This window comes from Ruditapes philippinarum, unplaced genomic scaffold (assembly GCF_026571515.1).
Source record: "Ruditapes philippinarum isolate M1 unplaced genomic scaffold, ASM2657151v2 ctg1491_1_1_1_1, whole genome shotgun sequence".
NCBI classification, from domain to species: domain Eukaryota; kingdom Metazoa; phylum Mollusca; class Bivalvia; order Venerida; family Veneridae; genus Ruditapes; species Ruditapes philippinarum.
In genome coordinates, this window is record NW_026855724.1 from 234596 (window position 1) to 250818 (window position 16223).

The 16223-nt window shown below is 29.4% G+C and overlaps 1 protein-coding gene across 4 annotated transcripts in view; it reads left to right on the plus strand.

Annotated features, from left to right (window-relative positions):
- LOC132744227 (G-protein coupled receptor moody-like) overlaps nt 1–16223 on the plus strand; it is a 114941-nt gene that overhangs the window by 39087 nt on the left and 59631 nt on the right. For all 4 annotated transcript variants that reach the window (XM_060732864.1, XM_060732869.1, XM_060732867.1 and 1 more), the window contains exon 2: nt 2192–2294. The gene's annotated coding sequence lies outside the window, so the exon portion shown is untranslated. The remainder of the gene's footprint in view (nt 1–2191; nt 2295–16223) is intronic.

A 16223-nucleotide genomic window follows, 5' to 3' on the forward strand; every position in this document is an offset into this window, starting at 1 on the left:
TTCAAAGAACAATACTGATGTGTAAACGGAAACAAATCTACTTTATGTCCTGCATTTTAAAGGTCTTGTTCATATTTAAATGTTGAATTCTGCTTAAGCCGGTGCTAGGGTCGTGGACGGTTGTTTGCACTTGACAGTACCTTCTCTGATTAGGCTCAATCAAACCGAGCCTGCAACATGTTCAGTTTTGTTGTTTTGGACTTTCTTTAGTGGTTCTTATTTTCTCTATTTTACTGTATCAAACACGTTTGGTGCTGTGACGTTATTAAAATCGTTCATGAGATTTTGGATATTAATGTTATTACACCCAACTGTTTTAAACTAATGTATAATTGTTGTCTAGTCTGTTGGAATATGTAAAATGGGTTAATTGAATTTGAAAACATCATGCTTTCAATCTGCAGGTGATTACTTGTATATCAAAACAATAACTTAAAACCATTATAAAATGCTTAAATCTAAGAACTTAACATTCTTTTGTAAAACATTTATGTTACAACTCATTTGTGAAAACAATGGTTTGATTTTATTACATTTTAAACAGTAAATGATCTTTCTTTTTAATACTGCAATTACATTAAAATACATAAGCATGACAGAATATGTTGCTGTAATTTCCCGAGAGGCACATTAATTGCATATAGTCCTTCCAATGATATATCTAGCTCACTGGAGCTAAACATTCTTGTTATAAATTCAGACTAAGCAATCTTATACAATAATAATTACGATTTGTCAACAATTATTTGCTTTTTTCTTAGCTCATAGGTTTATTAAAAATTATTGTGAACTTTAAGGACTATCATGGCGATCATATTATATTATCTGTATCCAAAATTAAGATAGTCTGGTTAAAATCAAAATGTATTTTATTTAATTCTGCTCTCCTATACGTTGTTTTTAAAAGCCTGTGCATACAGTTTGTAAATGACCCGTGCATACAGTTTTCAAAGGACCTGTTACACGGTCATTGTTAATATATTTAATCAAAATTGCATGAAATGGATGTATCTATTTAAACATATATATAAGTGTGCATATTACTGATCACAAATTTATGAGGTACGTTTAATACCATGTTGTTTTCATATCCTAAGTTAATTCTCATTTCGATATGACAGATATACTTATATACTTATAATATATCTTTCTACGCAGTTAGATGACAATAATGATCTAAATCATGTCATGCACAATCCGTTAAAAACCTGTTTTTTATACATGTATATGATAAGATTGGCATAGGTTAAGTCATGTAAAGTATGACTTTGTTCCACTGATAAAATTACAATTGAATTTAGCAAAATTCGTGCATTTGTACAGTTTTGCGATATAGGTTTTTTTCCATGGACTTTATAAGTATGTTTTGCATGCATCAGCCTAAATAAAAAAAATACGGACTTAGTCACTAGATCCATATTAATGCATTACCTACACGCAATGTGTACGCATTTCTGTGAAAGAAACGCATAAAGAATTATTTATACAAAGAAATATAATTTTATTTTATTGCAAACCATTTTTGTTAAAATTGTCAATACATCGCATTGTAATGTATTTACAAAACTTTATTTGCTTTTCTATGTAAATGACTTAAGACAAAGTTGCCAATGAGACTGAAACTCAGTATTATGGAAATGTTGTATGCGTGAACATTTTGTTTCGGTTTAGTTTTTTTTATACCTGCATTAGAAACGACAGAATCTATTTGATTTTTTTGATACACTTACAAGTATGTCTACCAGTATCAATATTGAATTAAACTTATCTAAATGATGCTTTACCGCCTCAATATATTTATCGTTATCTTCATTTTTTTGAATATTTGCCAAACATGTTGAGTGCAAGTTGAGCTTTCCCTGACTGTCTAGAGAAAGCTGTCAATTTTTACAAAGGCGGAAAAGCAACAAGAAAATAAAAACTGATATGATAATCAGTGCACCAGATATATTTTTATGGGGGAAAACTGTTTTATTAACATTAAAAAAATGATAATGCTGTTTTGCACATCTGTAACTGAAATCATTACTGAAAACATCACTGAGTATTTCATTTTTCTTTCAGTTATTGTCAAGACATTAGACAAGTTGCTTGCTTGCAATTACCACCACCATCCTTAAACAGGCTCAATCAAACCGAGCTTGCAAATTGTCAATATTATCCTTAGGCATTGCGTTTTTCTCTATTTTAGAATTTTACACAGTCAATGTCTTGAAGAAACGTTGGTAGTCAAGATCTTAAAGACAATTGGTTTGGAATTTTACACAGTCTTGGCTTTGTAGACAAGTACGCACGTAAGTTGTATAGTTTAATTTCTCGATATACAGAATGGCGATCATCATCTTATTAAACAAACAAAAAATAACTGATAAAGTATCAATGTAATCTGCACTTAATGCTTTTTACTTGTTATGATATAATGTCATTAGAAAGATAGTTACCAGATTTTTTGTAAGGCAGAAGAAAAACAAAAACAGAATATACGAACATGATTTCAATCAGGTCACGCAGGTGTTTCTTAATTTAGATTTAATGCCTGAATACTAATATTGTCAATGGTTTGTAAAGCGAATTGATTTAGTAATATAAACGGAATTGTCTAGGAGTTTGAAATACGTTCTAAATATGGGGACATTTGGAAACTATTTTATGTAACATTCATGATAAAAGTTTTTTTTATATAATACTAAAAGCGCTTGTCTTTAAGATAGCGAAACTGAGGTTGTGTTTAAATAAATATTTACATATATCTATGTTATAATTTTAAATTTTTGTTGTTTGCTTTCAAAATTAATAAGATAAAGCATGTGTAGTATTTTGCAGAATAAACAAAATATTTATACATATCTGGGGAATTAAGCTGCCATTTAAAGAACGATGTAGGCGGCAAACAAACATGGCTGCCTTTTAACAACAGCAAGCTATAATGTATACTCGTGATTTCCCGAAAGACAAATGACTTATGTGAAATCATGTTAAACATTTATTTAATCCTTTGATAAGGCAACAGCAACTTGTAAAATCTGCTGTTGTATATATAATAAATGGTACCCGAGGTAATAATATAAAACGACTGCATATTCCGAAATCTCCATAAAATATATATTGCCATCAAAACTTATCATGTAAAGGAGGGAAACAAATGTATATCAAAATATAAATCCGGTAATCATTCCTCAGTGTCTCCTTAAACGAATTTCATCATGATTTTAGTATTGATCTCCAAGAAAATGCATTTTTCTTTTGAAAGACATTTCAATAATAATGGCACCATAATGTCTTGTTGTCTCCTGTATTTGAACATCCGCATGGTATACCGATTTAAATGACTATTAACTTTCTGTGAACAATAAACACGCAACTCCGTTTTTGTATCAGATACATATTCAATTTTTGTTTCAATCAATTGAAAAATTTTGCCATGCTCTGGACTGTATTATTTATAGCTTTACCATAACAATTAAACAGGCCTGAACCGGTTTGAACTAACTGTAAGTGTTTATAGAAAGTATTAGCCCCTGCCATTCGTTACTACGAAACAACGGAGAAAAATCCATAGCCTATTCATGATAAATAATCCATAATTCCAATACTTTAAAGTTACCAATTGTTCTTATAATATAACCATAACCTGTATTTATTTATTTATTGGTTGATATAAATGTCAATTTATGAGAAATACATAACACTACTGCTGTATCATATAGCCTTATTTGGCAAAGTGTTTCATTCAGACAAATAACTGTGTACGTAAACATGTCATGCTGTTAGACATGACTGTCAAGACTATATGTAAATGTTGTTATTATTAATTCATGTCAGTCTAGATCTTACATACAAAAAGAAAGCCAAATATACAGACATACTTTTTCAGAGATAGCTGAGGTAGCTGTTTAAGAAAGGTACATTGTTTTAAAGCGATGCATTTTGTGTTTCATCGGTTATATTATTTGTTTTATAGGCACAACAGCAAATGCTAGTAACGGTTTAAAATAATAATCTGTTCCATATCAAATATAATGTCACTGAACAAGAAAGGTTGGACCGGGACCACATTTTTACGATGGATGATATTTTTCTTTTACTTTTATTACAAAAAAACAACAACAAATAATGTAATGATCTAATTTGTTCAGTTAGATCTAACTGAAGTTTTCCTGCCATGCACTATGAAACATGAGAAGTTATTTTTCTTTGATTCTTGATACCTACCAGCATGTTTCATTTAAAAGTTAAAACACAAATCCACTTAATGGATTATGAGCGATGTAATTTGATACTTTTTTTGAATATTTTTCATAAGCTCGTATACCCTCTAATGTTTGACCATGTGCAACTACGATATCCTACATCTGAATAATGTTTTAGGTCTGTTTACAACACAGATTGTGTATCAATGATAAAATATGAATGTTCACATTTTTTTACTCTTCAACTTAAAGATGTTTATGAAGCAAAAAGAAATATAGCTATCCAGCACAGCGGGTATATCTCAATTTTTCTTTTACCACTCTTTATATATCGTAAGAAATTGTCCTATTTTTTTAAAAATAAACTCGTTTCATGCGTTCGTTAAATTTCTGGTTTTAAATTTCCACGTGTAAAACAATAATATAAGCTATTTAATTTTCAATAGGCAATCGGAAATTAAATAATCAGCAAAAGTATACTACCAGCTTTTAATTGTTTTATAAAATGAATGATGTAATGGATATAAGTAAAACTATTTTTTTTTGGTTTGAAATATTTACCCACATCATCTAATATGTAAACATGATGGTTGTGTAACAGGCGATTTAATTGGCTTTATTTTATTGATAATTTTTCATCAGCCGATGAAATAACTATATACAATATCTCACCTGCAATATACTGGGAGATAATTTGTCAGGTGAGAATGGCACCATAAAAATGCCAGCTTATTCCTCCCCTGTTTCAGGCTATTAAGAAAAACGTCACAAGGAAGTGAATAATTGAATGTTTATTTGCAAATTCTCGTACTATAGAATATAAGTAGTTTACCGGTACAAATGTCGTTTATGAACGCGCGCCGGAAAGAAAAAACAAGTACATATTCTCAATATATGTATAGAGTGGTAAAGGAAATAAATCGAGAGAAACCCTGTGAAAGCAATATAGAGAAAAATAAGAATCCCTTAACCCTTTACCACATATATACGCGAAACAACGCATTTTCGACCCCCCCCCCCCTTTATAGGCCTCAAATAGTGAAAAAAATGTCCTATTTGGGCCCCAAACACATGTTTTCGTTTGAGAAATGTTGGTCAAAAAATTCAGCACTTTTTCGGCGCCGCCCCCCATCCAAAAGATACATCAGGGGGTTGCCAGAAGGGGGATGTGCCCCCTTCTGTTAGGGGGGTTTGAAGGGGGGCGGAGTCCCCTCATCGCCAAGAAAATTTTGGACTTGTGAGAGGCTAAAAATGACCCCAGGTCGATCATAATATAACGTGTAACCAACGCTGAAAAGCCTTTGACTCTATATCAATCCCTTGAGAAGTTGCAGCACTTTGAAATAAATTTTGATGGAAAAAATCGAGGCAAAATAGTGATTTTTGGCAATTTTGAGATGTCCCCTCGTTGCCATGGTAACAGGAAATTTAAGACTGAGCATGTCGTCACAAAGGCAATGGTCCAGTCAACATTTGTGCCAAGTTTGATTAGTATTGAAGCATTTTTCATAGTTTCATAGCAGTTTGAACTTGTAAGAGGAGGCTTTTCAGTAAAAATGGCCATTTTTCACAATATGCTCATGGGGGAAAGGGTTAAGAAAGCCCAACACGGCAAAATTGAAAATGTCAAAGTCAATTTGGTGATGCTCCTACCTAGTGAATTTACAATATGCAGTCTAAATCAAAACACGATTTTTGTTTTCAAGCAAATGTACCACATGACCAAATCTTTATTGTTAAAAAGTACCGTTACCAATATAACAGTATAGCTTTCTGAGTCACGTGGTACACTTACATTGGCATTACGAGAACTTAACATTTCAATAAAAAAAGCTTGGCAACAATATAATATAGCTGATTGAACTCTAAACATACAAAATAAAAGTAATAATTTTGATATTTACTAGTAATTATAAAAACACAAATTACCATAATAAATCTGCACGAAAATATAATAATATATCTAAGATTTCTTTAAAAATTTCATATAACTATCATTGTTGCTTTTAAATATGCCATCAGCGAAATAAATATTGTTGCTGATGTAGCATTCTTTATAAATGTCATATTTACCCTTTTTATTGGAATACACTTGCGTTAAAGTGTTTAAGTGTTGTTTTTTCTGATTTATAAAGCCTCTATGACATTTAAAATATCTGAAAATAATTATATTTCAGTACAAATACATATTCTCTGTTTAATTATGATGTTGGTTAAGGTTTGCTATTCAGAAGTAGAAAAAAACAATTTAACATTTGTTCAATTATTTTGTTACTTTATTTCTGTAAATCTGTAAATCAAATACACATAGTTCAGTTAACAGCACAAATATACAAACACATCATATACAATTTTTTCAACATGCTGCATGATACTATTTGTATTTATAGTATTATATATGAATAATAACTTATTGTAATCGACCACTTCATCAATCAGTCAATTTATCAGTAAGTGTAACAAGTTAATATCTATTTTATGATATTTAATAGTTGCTTTATGGATGAAGTCATCAAGATATCATAGAGTCGAGTCGAACCGACAAATGGTATATTTCATTTAATAATAATTATAATGATAATGTTTAAAAAAAACAACAAAAACAACAAAAACAAACAACATCAGTCTCAATGTGTGCATCGTGTTCTTTATCTTGTATATATTTTTCAAATTATATATTTATCGTATATATTTATTTATTTGTATAAAAGTTAGAACTTTTGAAAATGTTCTAATCGAAAAGAAGTTAAGTACAAGACGTTAATTTTTTAATTTTTGGATCTAAATGGTGTGATATCGATGACAATGCATATTGATTAAGGAATTTATATATAAGGATATGTGATAAATGTTAATATTGAAGTCCAGTCGATATATAATTATGTTATGATACGGGATATTTTTTTTATAGGACTTTTACTTAAAGTACATCGTACAATTAAAAATCTCTGTATTGATTTAAATGACATTGTTCGTACAGAAGTTCAAAGAAAAGATAAACCTTAACAGGTTTTCACCCTTTCATAATAATTGTATCACAATAATTGTTTTCCAATGGATCCCTGTTGTTGTCTCCACAGAAAATGACAGGGACATCTTTTAAGTAATGTATTAAAAGAGCTGCAGAGTATATTGATAACGAATGCAAACATAAGATGATAGCAACGTGCACTTTAATTAAAGTATGACTCAAATATAAACAGGACACAAATGTACGTTGACTTGTTTGTATTATTGTTTTTAAATGCCAATTTTGCCTCAGAAATGACTTCATTTCTATTTCTCACAATCCTTTTATTTTTGGTATCTTGTTACAGTTAAAACAATCTTTTTCTATATTTGCTACTTTTGGTCTGTTGGTAATTGTAAGTATTTTGTATGGAAATCATTTTATTACTTTATTAACAGTTTGCTACCTTTACGACACTAACTGCACGTTCAACGCTACTTTCTTCAGTAATTTAACATCTAGCATGCTCTTGATATATAAATAAAAAATTATTCAATACATGTTTAACATTATATGGATTTCAGAGGCATTATATTCCTTTAAAACATCATCTCTTGCATTCAACTTCTTTTTATCTCTGTAAGTGTATATATTGTACAAATATTAATCTCGTCTTTGATACTTTAAAAATATTTTATTTCATAGCTTGAAAAATTAAGCATTAGTTTTTCCCCATATTCCTGTGTACTTTATATGCACGTCAACCATTTAAGTGTTTATCAGTGATACATTGGAACAATTGATTCCTTATCGATGTCACATTGATCTGAGAATGTTGTTTATATGACCAAATCAATAGTTGCGGAATTCAATTGTTTGAAAATGCATAAATACAAAACACCACATTTTATTTATCTTTCCATGCATATTTTTACATTTTGAAATACTGCATGAATTTTAGTACAGTAACTGCAATATATTCAATTGATATTTAAAAAGTTAAAGAGAAGTTTATTTATTTCCAACCACAATAAGATACAATTTCATACAAATAAATTAATAGCTATCTTAAATGAAACAATTCAGTATAAAGATATATATTTTTACTATATCATAAAATAATTAAAAGGCGTCAGGTAAACAGTTTTTAAATCATATTTGTTTTTCTTATTAAGGACCTCGTTGTCATTTTGGATACATTATTAAAGTACACCTCACAAAATGAATGTGCTATATCAACATTTTTATCCATTAATTAACTTCCGTGTAATAGAACAGAACCCAGTTTTTCATATATAGAGGATGTTTTAACTTACATGCTAAAGACTTCTGCTTGATAAAGAAAAATATTGAATGTCTTAATAAATCAGAGTTACTATATTAAATACAGTCAGGTATTTTTGTATTTGTTTTAATTGTTTTTATTTCAGTAGCATTCATTGCATTTTTGCAATGTGCATCAGATTATGAAACAGCACAAAACGTATTGTCTCAGAAATTAACATCTGCATATTATTAACTAGTTCAAAGTATACAAGATGAAATATTTAAACATTTTTTATTCATCTATATTATGATAGTTGTTAATTTACAAAGTAAACACACAACTTTTCCTACAAAAGTTTTGACAAGCCTTGTATTTTTGTTGTGACATTAGAAACACTCAATTTTGGAATCTAATAAAATCATTTTATCTTTTAACATTAACTGTGTTCAAGCTACTTCTGTATTTAAAAAGGTACATATGGTCATGTGCTTGTTTGCTTTTTGACACTTCAAAACAATTAAATGGGTTTGTCATTTTGGAAACCAAAACGTTGTTTCTTTTAATATACCCACAAACATAATGTCATAATTCAATTAAGGCTTTTGTATATCGATCTCTTTCTGTAACAAATATCTAGTGAATATTTTGTGTTGTGTTTTGTCCAATATAGGGAATACCATGCCAGTGTCTTACATTGTCTTATATTAAAAAATATCAGAAAAGGCTAAAAAAAAAGAAGAAGACGAGGCTCTGCCTAGCCTTTCCTTTTTGTTTGTTTGCCGAGCCTGATAAATTTTAGAATATCAGTCAATTGATGGGTATCTTATTTATCATGTTTTCAATTTAATACGCGTTCCTTTCTTTACACTTCAAATGAAACAAAAACACCTCAAGACTCTCGTGCTCACGCCGCGCACAGTAAGTAGTATGCTAAAAGTCATATCGATAAGAAATAGTCCCGAATGTTTTTGTTAAATGTCGGAAAAACTTTAATGTTTAATTTTTATAATAATTCGATTCAAAGTCATACAGATTAATATTTTCAAACTGGTAAGAGGTACAAATATTACATTTTGTTCATTCTATTTCAATATGTATTGATTGATGAGGTGACTGATCAAGCTAAATTTATCAGGCGTGCGCTTTATTAGCAGAAATCAATGTATTGATGTGATAAAATACTTGTAGCAAATGAAATTTTCAAAAGATAAAATCTGCATGGAGACCATCATATTCAAAATGGTATGCGGGATTTATACAAATTCGGAAGTTAAGTCGCCAATAACTAAGTTGAGATAAAGGAAAACATGATAATTCGGGTTCTTAAAAGACTTAATGTGTTGTTTTGATTTCCCTAAAGGCGACCAACTTTCATAAGTTCTGAATAAAGACAGAATTAATAGGTTTCGTTGTTGTTTCAGTTATAGAATGCAATTTATGTTGTCATAAATGATACCAAGCAGGACGAAACATTACAAAATAAGTTTACCACAGTCTCCATAAAACATTCTGATTCTATTTTAAGGTATTTCATGGAAAATACAGTGTTTGATTTAATTTAAACTGGGTAATAATTCCTCATTGCTGTGTTTTATAGACAATTTTGCTGTAGAAATATTCTCAAAATCTACATTTATTTGAAAGTATTTGTCCCTCCAAAAAGGAATGTAGTCAAAAATTCATCTCAGTGTTTTTTCTGTTGCAGAGAATATGATTTCTTTAATGTATATGTAACATTTGCATGGCTTCATATGCGAAATATTACAGGCTCACTACAAATACTTTGCATTGGTTAATTAGTTAAAATGCCAATATCGGTATAAATATGCCTATTATTACTTTCATGAAAGAATTTGGTGTGTAAGACTTCTGACTTCTTGTAGATGTTCATTATGTGCATCTGTTTATAGTGAAGCAATGACCCTGTGGACTGTGTATGGGGAAATACATCAGCAAAATCATGATTGATTGAAAACGGGCAAATTTATTTTGCCGAAAACAACATAATTACATACATATAAAATAATTTTCCCATATCTGGGTGAACAAATACCGCCTAACAATAATATACAGAAACAACATAACAGTTACATACTTATCTAAGTTAATGAAAGAACAGCATAATCTGTCAAAACATTATTTTAAAATTAATACAAAACATTGTTTTAAAATTAGTATTGACTATTGGTAACCCTTGAGAAAACACAAAAGTACGCCAAAATTATTCTTTAAACTATCATTGATATATCATTACATGAGAATATGTTTTAGGTGTTGAAAATGTTATATAATAAGTCGATGCTCTTTTGTTTTTTCTTGAATTAAGGTTTTTTCATTATTTATTCTGTTTAAAACAAGAAAATACACTTAAAACATAGAACATGTTTTGCAAGCTGAACTTCAAAGTTAATATTTGCTGCTGTTTAAATTTGAGAAGCAGCGACTGCATAGCTGGCAATAAATGTATGATATGAAAATAAACTATTTTACATAAAAATGTTTGAAAATGTTTTGTTTCAAGACAACTCTGTGATTTGACATATTAGGAGCATTACATAATCCGTCATTATGATAATACCAGGTAATATTGGAATTACACTTCACTGGGTATGATAAAACTAGACAACGTTGTTTTAATATTGAATGAAAGTAATATTTGCAATGAGATAAAGTTTCAACAAATATGACACAACGTTATGACTTAGATAAAGAAAACACTATCCATAGTGATAGTGTGTTTCAATTAACGACATTCATTTTTGCAAATGCTAAAAATTATAACAATAATTCCTGTACTGTATAGAAGTAATTTTATTACACACTTCTTTCCTCAAAACTTCATTTTTTGTAACATAAGTACAGAATTGATATAACAACAATTGTTATTTATGCTTTTCATTCAAAAAGCGTAATTTAGTTTTTCATCAATCCAAAACATCCTTTTCAGACGGGTTTTAACTCTTTATCTACTGGAAATGAAATCTTTTAGCATATACCGTCTCCGTGAGGTCTGACTAGGCTCTATACCGGTGGTAGCTCAAATTTTGTAGGTCGGTATTTATATTTCCGTGACACTTTGCACGGACTGTTCAAAATTCAAAGCAAGACATATCCATTACACGAACTATAAATTATTCTTGTACCAATTTTACTATACCTTTATCAGTTTGGATTTTGTATTTATATGTAATGACAAATCACGTTTTGCTAGACAAGTTGCATTTTTTGTAGCTTTTTTCACTCATTTAACTCTTGGAAAGTGCTTATGTGTGTAATAGATAAAATAAATACAAATATTGCATGTCCAAAGAAGGATGTTGAAAGGAGGAAATGAATGGGCATCGGCGTATAGAACATAGCAGAGGCAAAGTGAATTGTAATTGTCGTAATTATAAAAGTACTTCAGCAATTTTTCTATAGTAAATAATGTTCTTTTTTAAGCAAAATTAATACAATTTAACATTGAGAGAGATTCAGTTATCAAAATATGTTTTCAATATATTAAGGAGGCCAAAATTAATAATAATGCGCATCTTAATTCTGTGACCAGAGATTGTTGTTGCAATCTTAACACATGTTTTAGTGTCTTACGTGTATGTATTAAATAATCATTTATTACCCTTCCAGATTTTTTCCGCCTTTTTGATTGGATATTGATCACCCGAAAGAAATTGATATAACCGAGCCAGACGGGTAATATACACACTAAATTTCCTCGTTGTGTACCCCACGTCCTAAACAACATGCGCTGTGGCGATGCTTTTACGCGATGTAAATTCCGATTTACAAGTACTTTTTTACTGTCAAATGATAAATATTTACCAAAATAGAGTAATCATACATATTCTCATCAGTATTGAAAACAAATATGACCTTGTGAAAGCTTGATATTAATTCCAAAAAAGTGCGTTCAACAGACTACTCCTTTTCTCTTGTTTACATTCGTTAGGTTCGAAAGAAAAAACGTCATGTATCTATGTGACGTTATGTAGTGATGAAGGTGTACCCTTAAGGGAATCTTATTTCGACGTTTCATTTGAAGTAGCAATGATTTATTTTAAAATCGTCTTAACTCGGCAGGGGAATGGTAATAAAATTATTATTTTGGTTTTGGAGTGATAAATGTGGATATATTACCTGCCAAGATAAAATATAATATATTATACATACAATATAAAATCTTGACAGGTAATAAATCCACATATATCACTCCAAAACCAAAATAACATATAATATATTGTCGGCCACATGGGTCTATGGTGTTTTGAAAATAAAATCTTTATATATCAGTGCAGTTGAAATATTTATTCTATAGCCAGTTTTTGCTTCTGTTAATAATACAATAGTTTTATCGTAATATATAATTATATAAAATACATTTTCATTGGCAACAGGAGACAAACATTTCAAATTTATAAAACAACTAAAGACACTGTATTGAATATATCTGTGTACTGAACAAATTATGTATACAATTGATGTAAATGTTATATTTTAAGGATAATAAAATGGCTTTGTAGGCAGTAAAACTTTATTTCTCTTGAAAAAGGAATACTCTCTTTGCATGTCAGTATACACTATTTGCATAATCTAGAAACAATATATTTGTTATATCTTGTAGGACATCGTGTAGGCGGACAGATCGTGAAATAAATGTAATATTTATTTAGGTTCTTTGTACTTTGTGTCGGAATGTATTGGCAGCTGCTAGACATACTAGTATTTATAAAGTTTCGATGTTTTAAATGAAATAATTTAAAGTGTTATTGTCGATAATCTCATAATAAATATATTAAGATATTGATTCGCATAAAGTCATGACATGAGAATCAAGACAAACCGACGTCTTTATGGCAGGTTTACTGTGTAGCCATTACTAATCTGTATAAGCTCCTCGTACGCTGAAAATTTATCTAAAAAGTAACCCAGACCATTATGTTTAAAATGGGAGAAAGTGTGCGATTTGAATTGTTATTTGATTAAAATAAACTTGATATTTTACTGATCAAGTGAGCATGCTCGTTTCAGTTCTGCAACGAAAACAAAGCAGTGTTGTCTACCTTTCATTAGCCTGTCTAATAATTAAATATGGTCCGATATTATTGAACACGATAACGTTTTCATTATTCGGTGGTACCATAATAATATGGTTGGTTCTGCAAGTTATTTGTATTTTTACATTTTGAATTTTTATTGCAATTAAATAGAATTGAAGTTAGTATAGACACATAAACTTGAATAGCGTAGTGATTAGAGCTTTCAGATAATAAAAATGGGTTTTTGAGTTCGAATCTGCAACCGCAAATTTTTAGTATGAGTTTTACTTTCAAAATGGTCTTAATAGTTTTTCATGTCATCATGTTTTCTTCTTTAAAAGTTTTATCATGGCATTGTGTCATTTTAAACATTCGGCTATAATCTAAGTCTAGAAGGTAAACAAACATTTAATGAACGTCATTATACAGAACAGAACTGAATGGATTTTTAACCTGTTAAATTCATTAGCCACATTTCCATCAATTTTGTCAAATTTGTATATATCCTTTTTGTTAATGAAATGTACGAGGACCTAAATTCCAAATAGTTGCAATGTGTCTAAAAAAGAAATAACGTAATATAAAGCCTTTTTGCAGGATTCGAAAAAGGGTCCCTACATTTACGAAGAGGGCACTCTACCACTACGCTATTACGATTTGAAATGCTGATTAAGTAACGGTTACGGTTGTTAAAGTTTTGAGAGAGAAATCGTATGCTTTTACATAGAAATCTTTGACACCCCTATATGTCAATATTGGTGTAAATAGATACTGAAAAGAACTGCGAATTTGAGCTACCCCGCAAATTACAATTAGAAATGTGTTACACAAGGTAACTTAGAACATAGGGCACGACTAACAACAGCATTCTGTACTTATTCAAAGAATATAAACGATAAAGTAACGAAAAGCATTTCACAACAGAAATCATTGCAACTTTTAATATGATTCAATACAACTCATTTGTGAAAACAATGGTTTAATTTTATGACATTTTAAAAAGTAAATGATCTTTCTTTTTAATACTGCAATAACATTAAAATATGTAAGCATGACAGAATATGTTGCTGTAATTTCCCGGGAGGCACATTAATTGCATCACTGGATAAATATATTTGCTGATGTTGCTTTCGTTATAAATGTCATGTTTACCTTTTTTTAGGAATATACGTGTATTGAAATTGGTTTTATCAGTTCAATGATATTTAAAATGTCTGAAAATGATTGCATTTCAGTACAAATACATATGCTCTGTTAAATTATGATGTTAATTTAGGTTTGCTATACAAAGGTAAAAAAAGCAATTTAACATATGTTTCAGTTATTTTGTTACTTTATTTCTGTAAATCAAATAAAAATATTTCAGTTAACAGCACAAATATACAAACATATATGCAATTGTTCAACCTGCTGCATGATACAATTTGTATTTATGATATTATATATGAATAATATCTCATTGTAATAGACCAGTTCATCAATAAATCAATAAGTGAAACAAGTTTATATGCGCTTATGATCATTTAGATATCATTAAATTCGTGACAATGACAAGTGGTATCTTCCATTTATTAATACAAAGAAAACAAGGGGGGAAAAACACCACCAGTTTCAATGTCTGTGTCATGTTCTTATCTCATATATTTCAATTGAATTATTTATTAATCGTTTATATATTTATTCAATTGTATATGTATAAAAAGTCTGAATATTTGGAAATATTCAAAGCAAAATGAAGTTAAGTAAACGACGTTCAGTTTTTTGGTTTGCAAAATGCAAAAAATATGTCGTGAAAATGTTGATTATGATTTAAGAATTAATAAAATGTGTGATAGATATTTATAATAAATTCCGGTGTATTTATTTAATTATGAAATGATACGCTGTAATTTGTATAGGACCTTTACTTAAAGTACATCGTACAATTAAAAATCTCTGTAATGATGTAAATGACATTGTTCGTACGGAAGTTCAAAGAAAAGATAAGCCTTAACATGTTTTCACCCCTTTCATAATAATTTTATCACAATAATTGTTTTCCAATGGATCCCTGTTGTTGTCTCCACAGATAATGACTGGGACATCCTTTAAGTAATGTTTTAAAAGAGCTGCAGAGTATATTGATAAACAATGCAAACATAAGATGATAGCATTATGCACTTTCATGAAAGTATGACTCAAATATAAACAGGACACGAATATACGTTGACTTGTTTGTATTATTGTTTATAAATGCCAACTTTGCCTCAGAAATGACATCATTTCTATTTCTCGCAATCCATTTTTTTGTATCTTGTTACGCTTTTTAAAAATTATTTGCCATAAAGATGAACTATCTTTTGCTTCTTTTGGTCTTTGTTAATGATTATATTTATAGTGGATTAATATTTTGTATGGAAGTCACTATATTACTTTGTTTACAGTTTGCTACCTTTTGCGACAATTACTTTAAAAAAATTTATTTCAAAGATCGAAAAATTAAGCATTTGTTTTTCCCATATTCCTGTGTACTTTATATGCACGTCAACCATTTAAGTGTTTATCATTGAAACATTGGAACATTATCGATGTCACATTGTTCTGAGAATGTAGTTTATATGATCAAATCAATAGTTTAATTGCGGAGTTTAATCGTTTAAAAAGGCACAAATACAAAATACCACATTTTTATTTATCTTTCCTTGCACAATTTTACATTTTGATATATTGCCAGTAACTGCAATATATTCAATTGATATCTAAAAAGTGAAAGTAATTTATTTATTTTCAACCAAAATAAG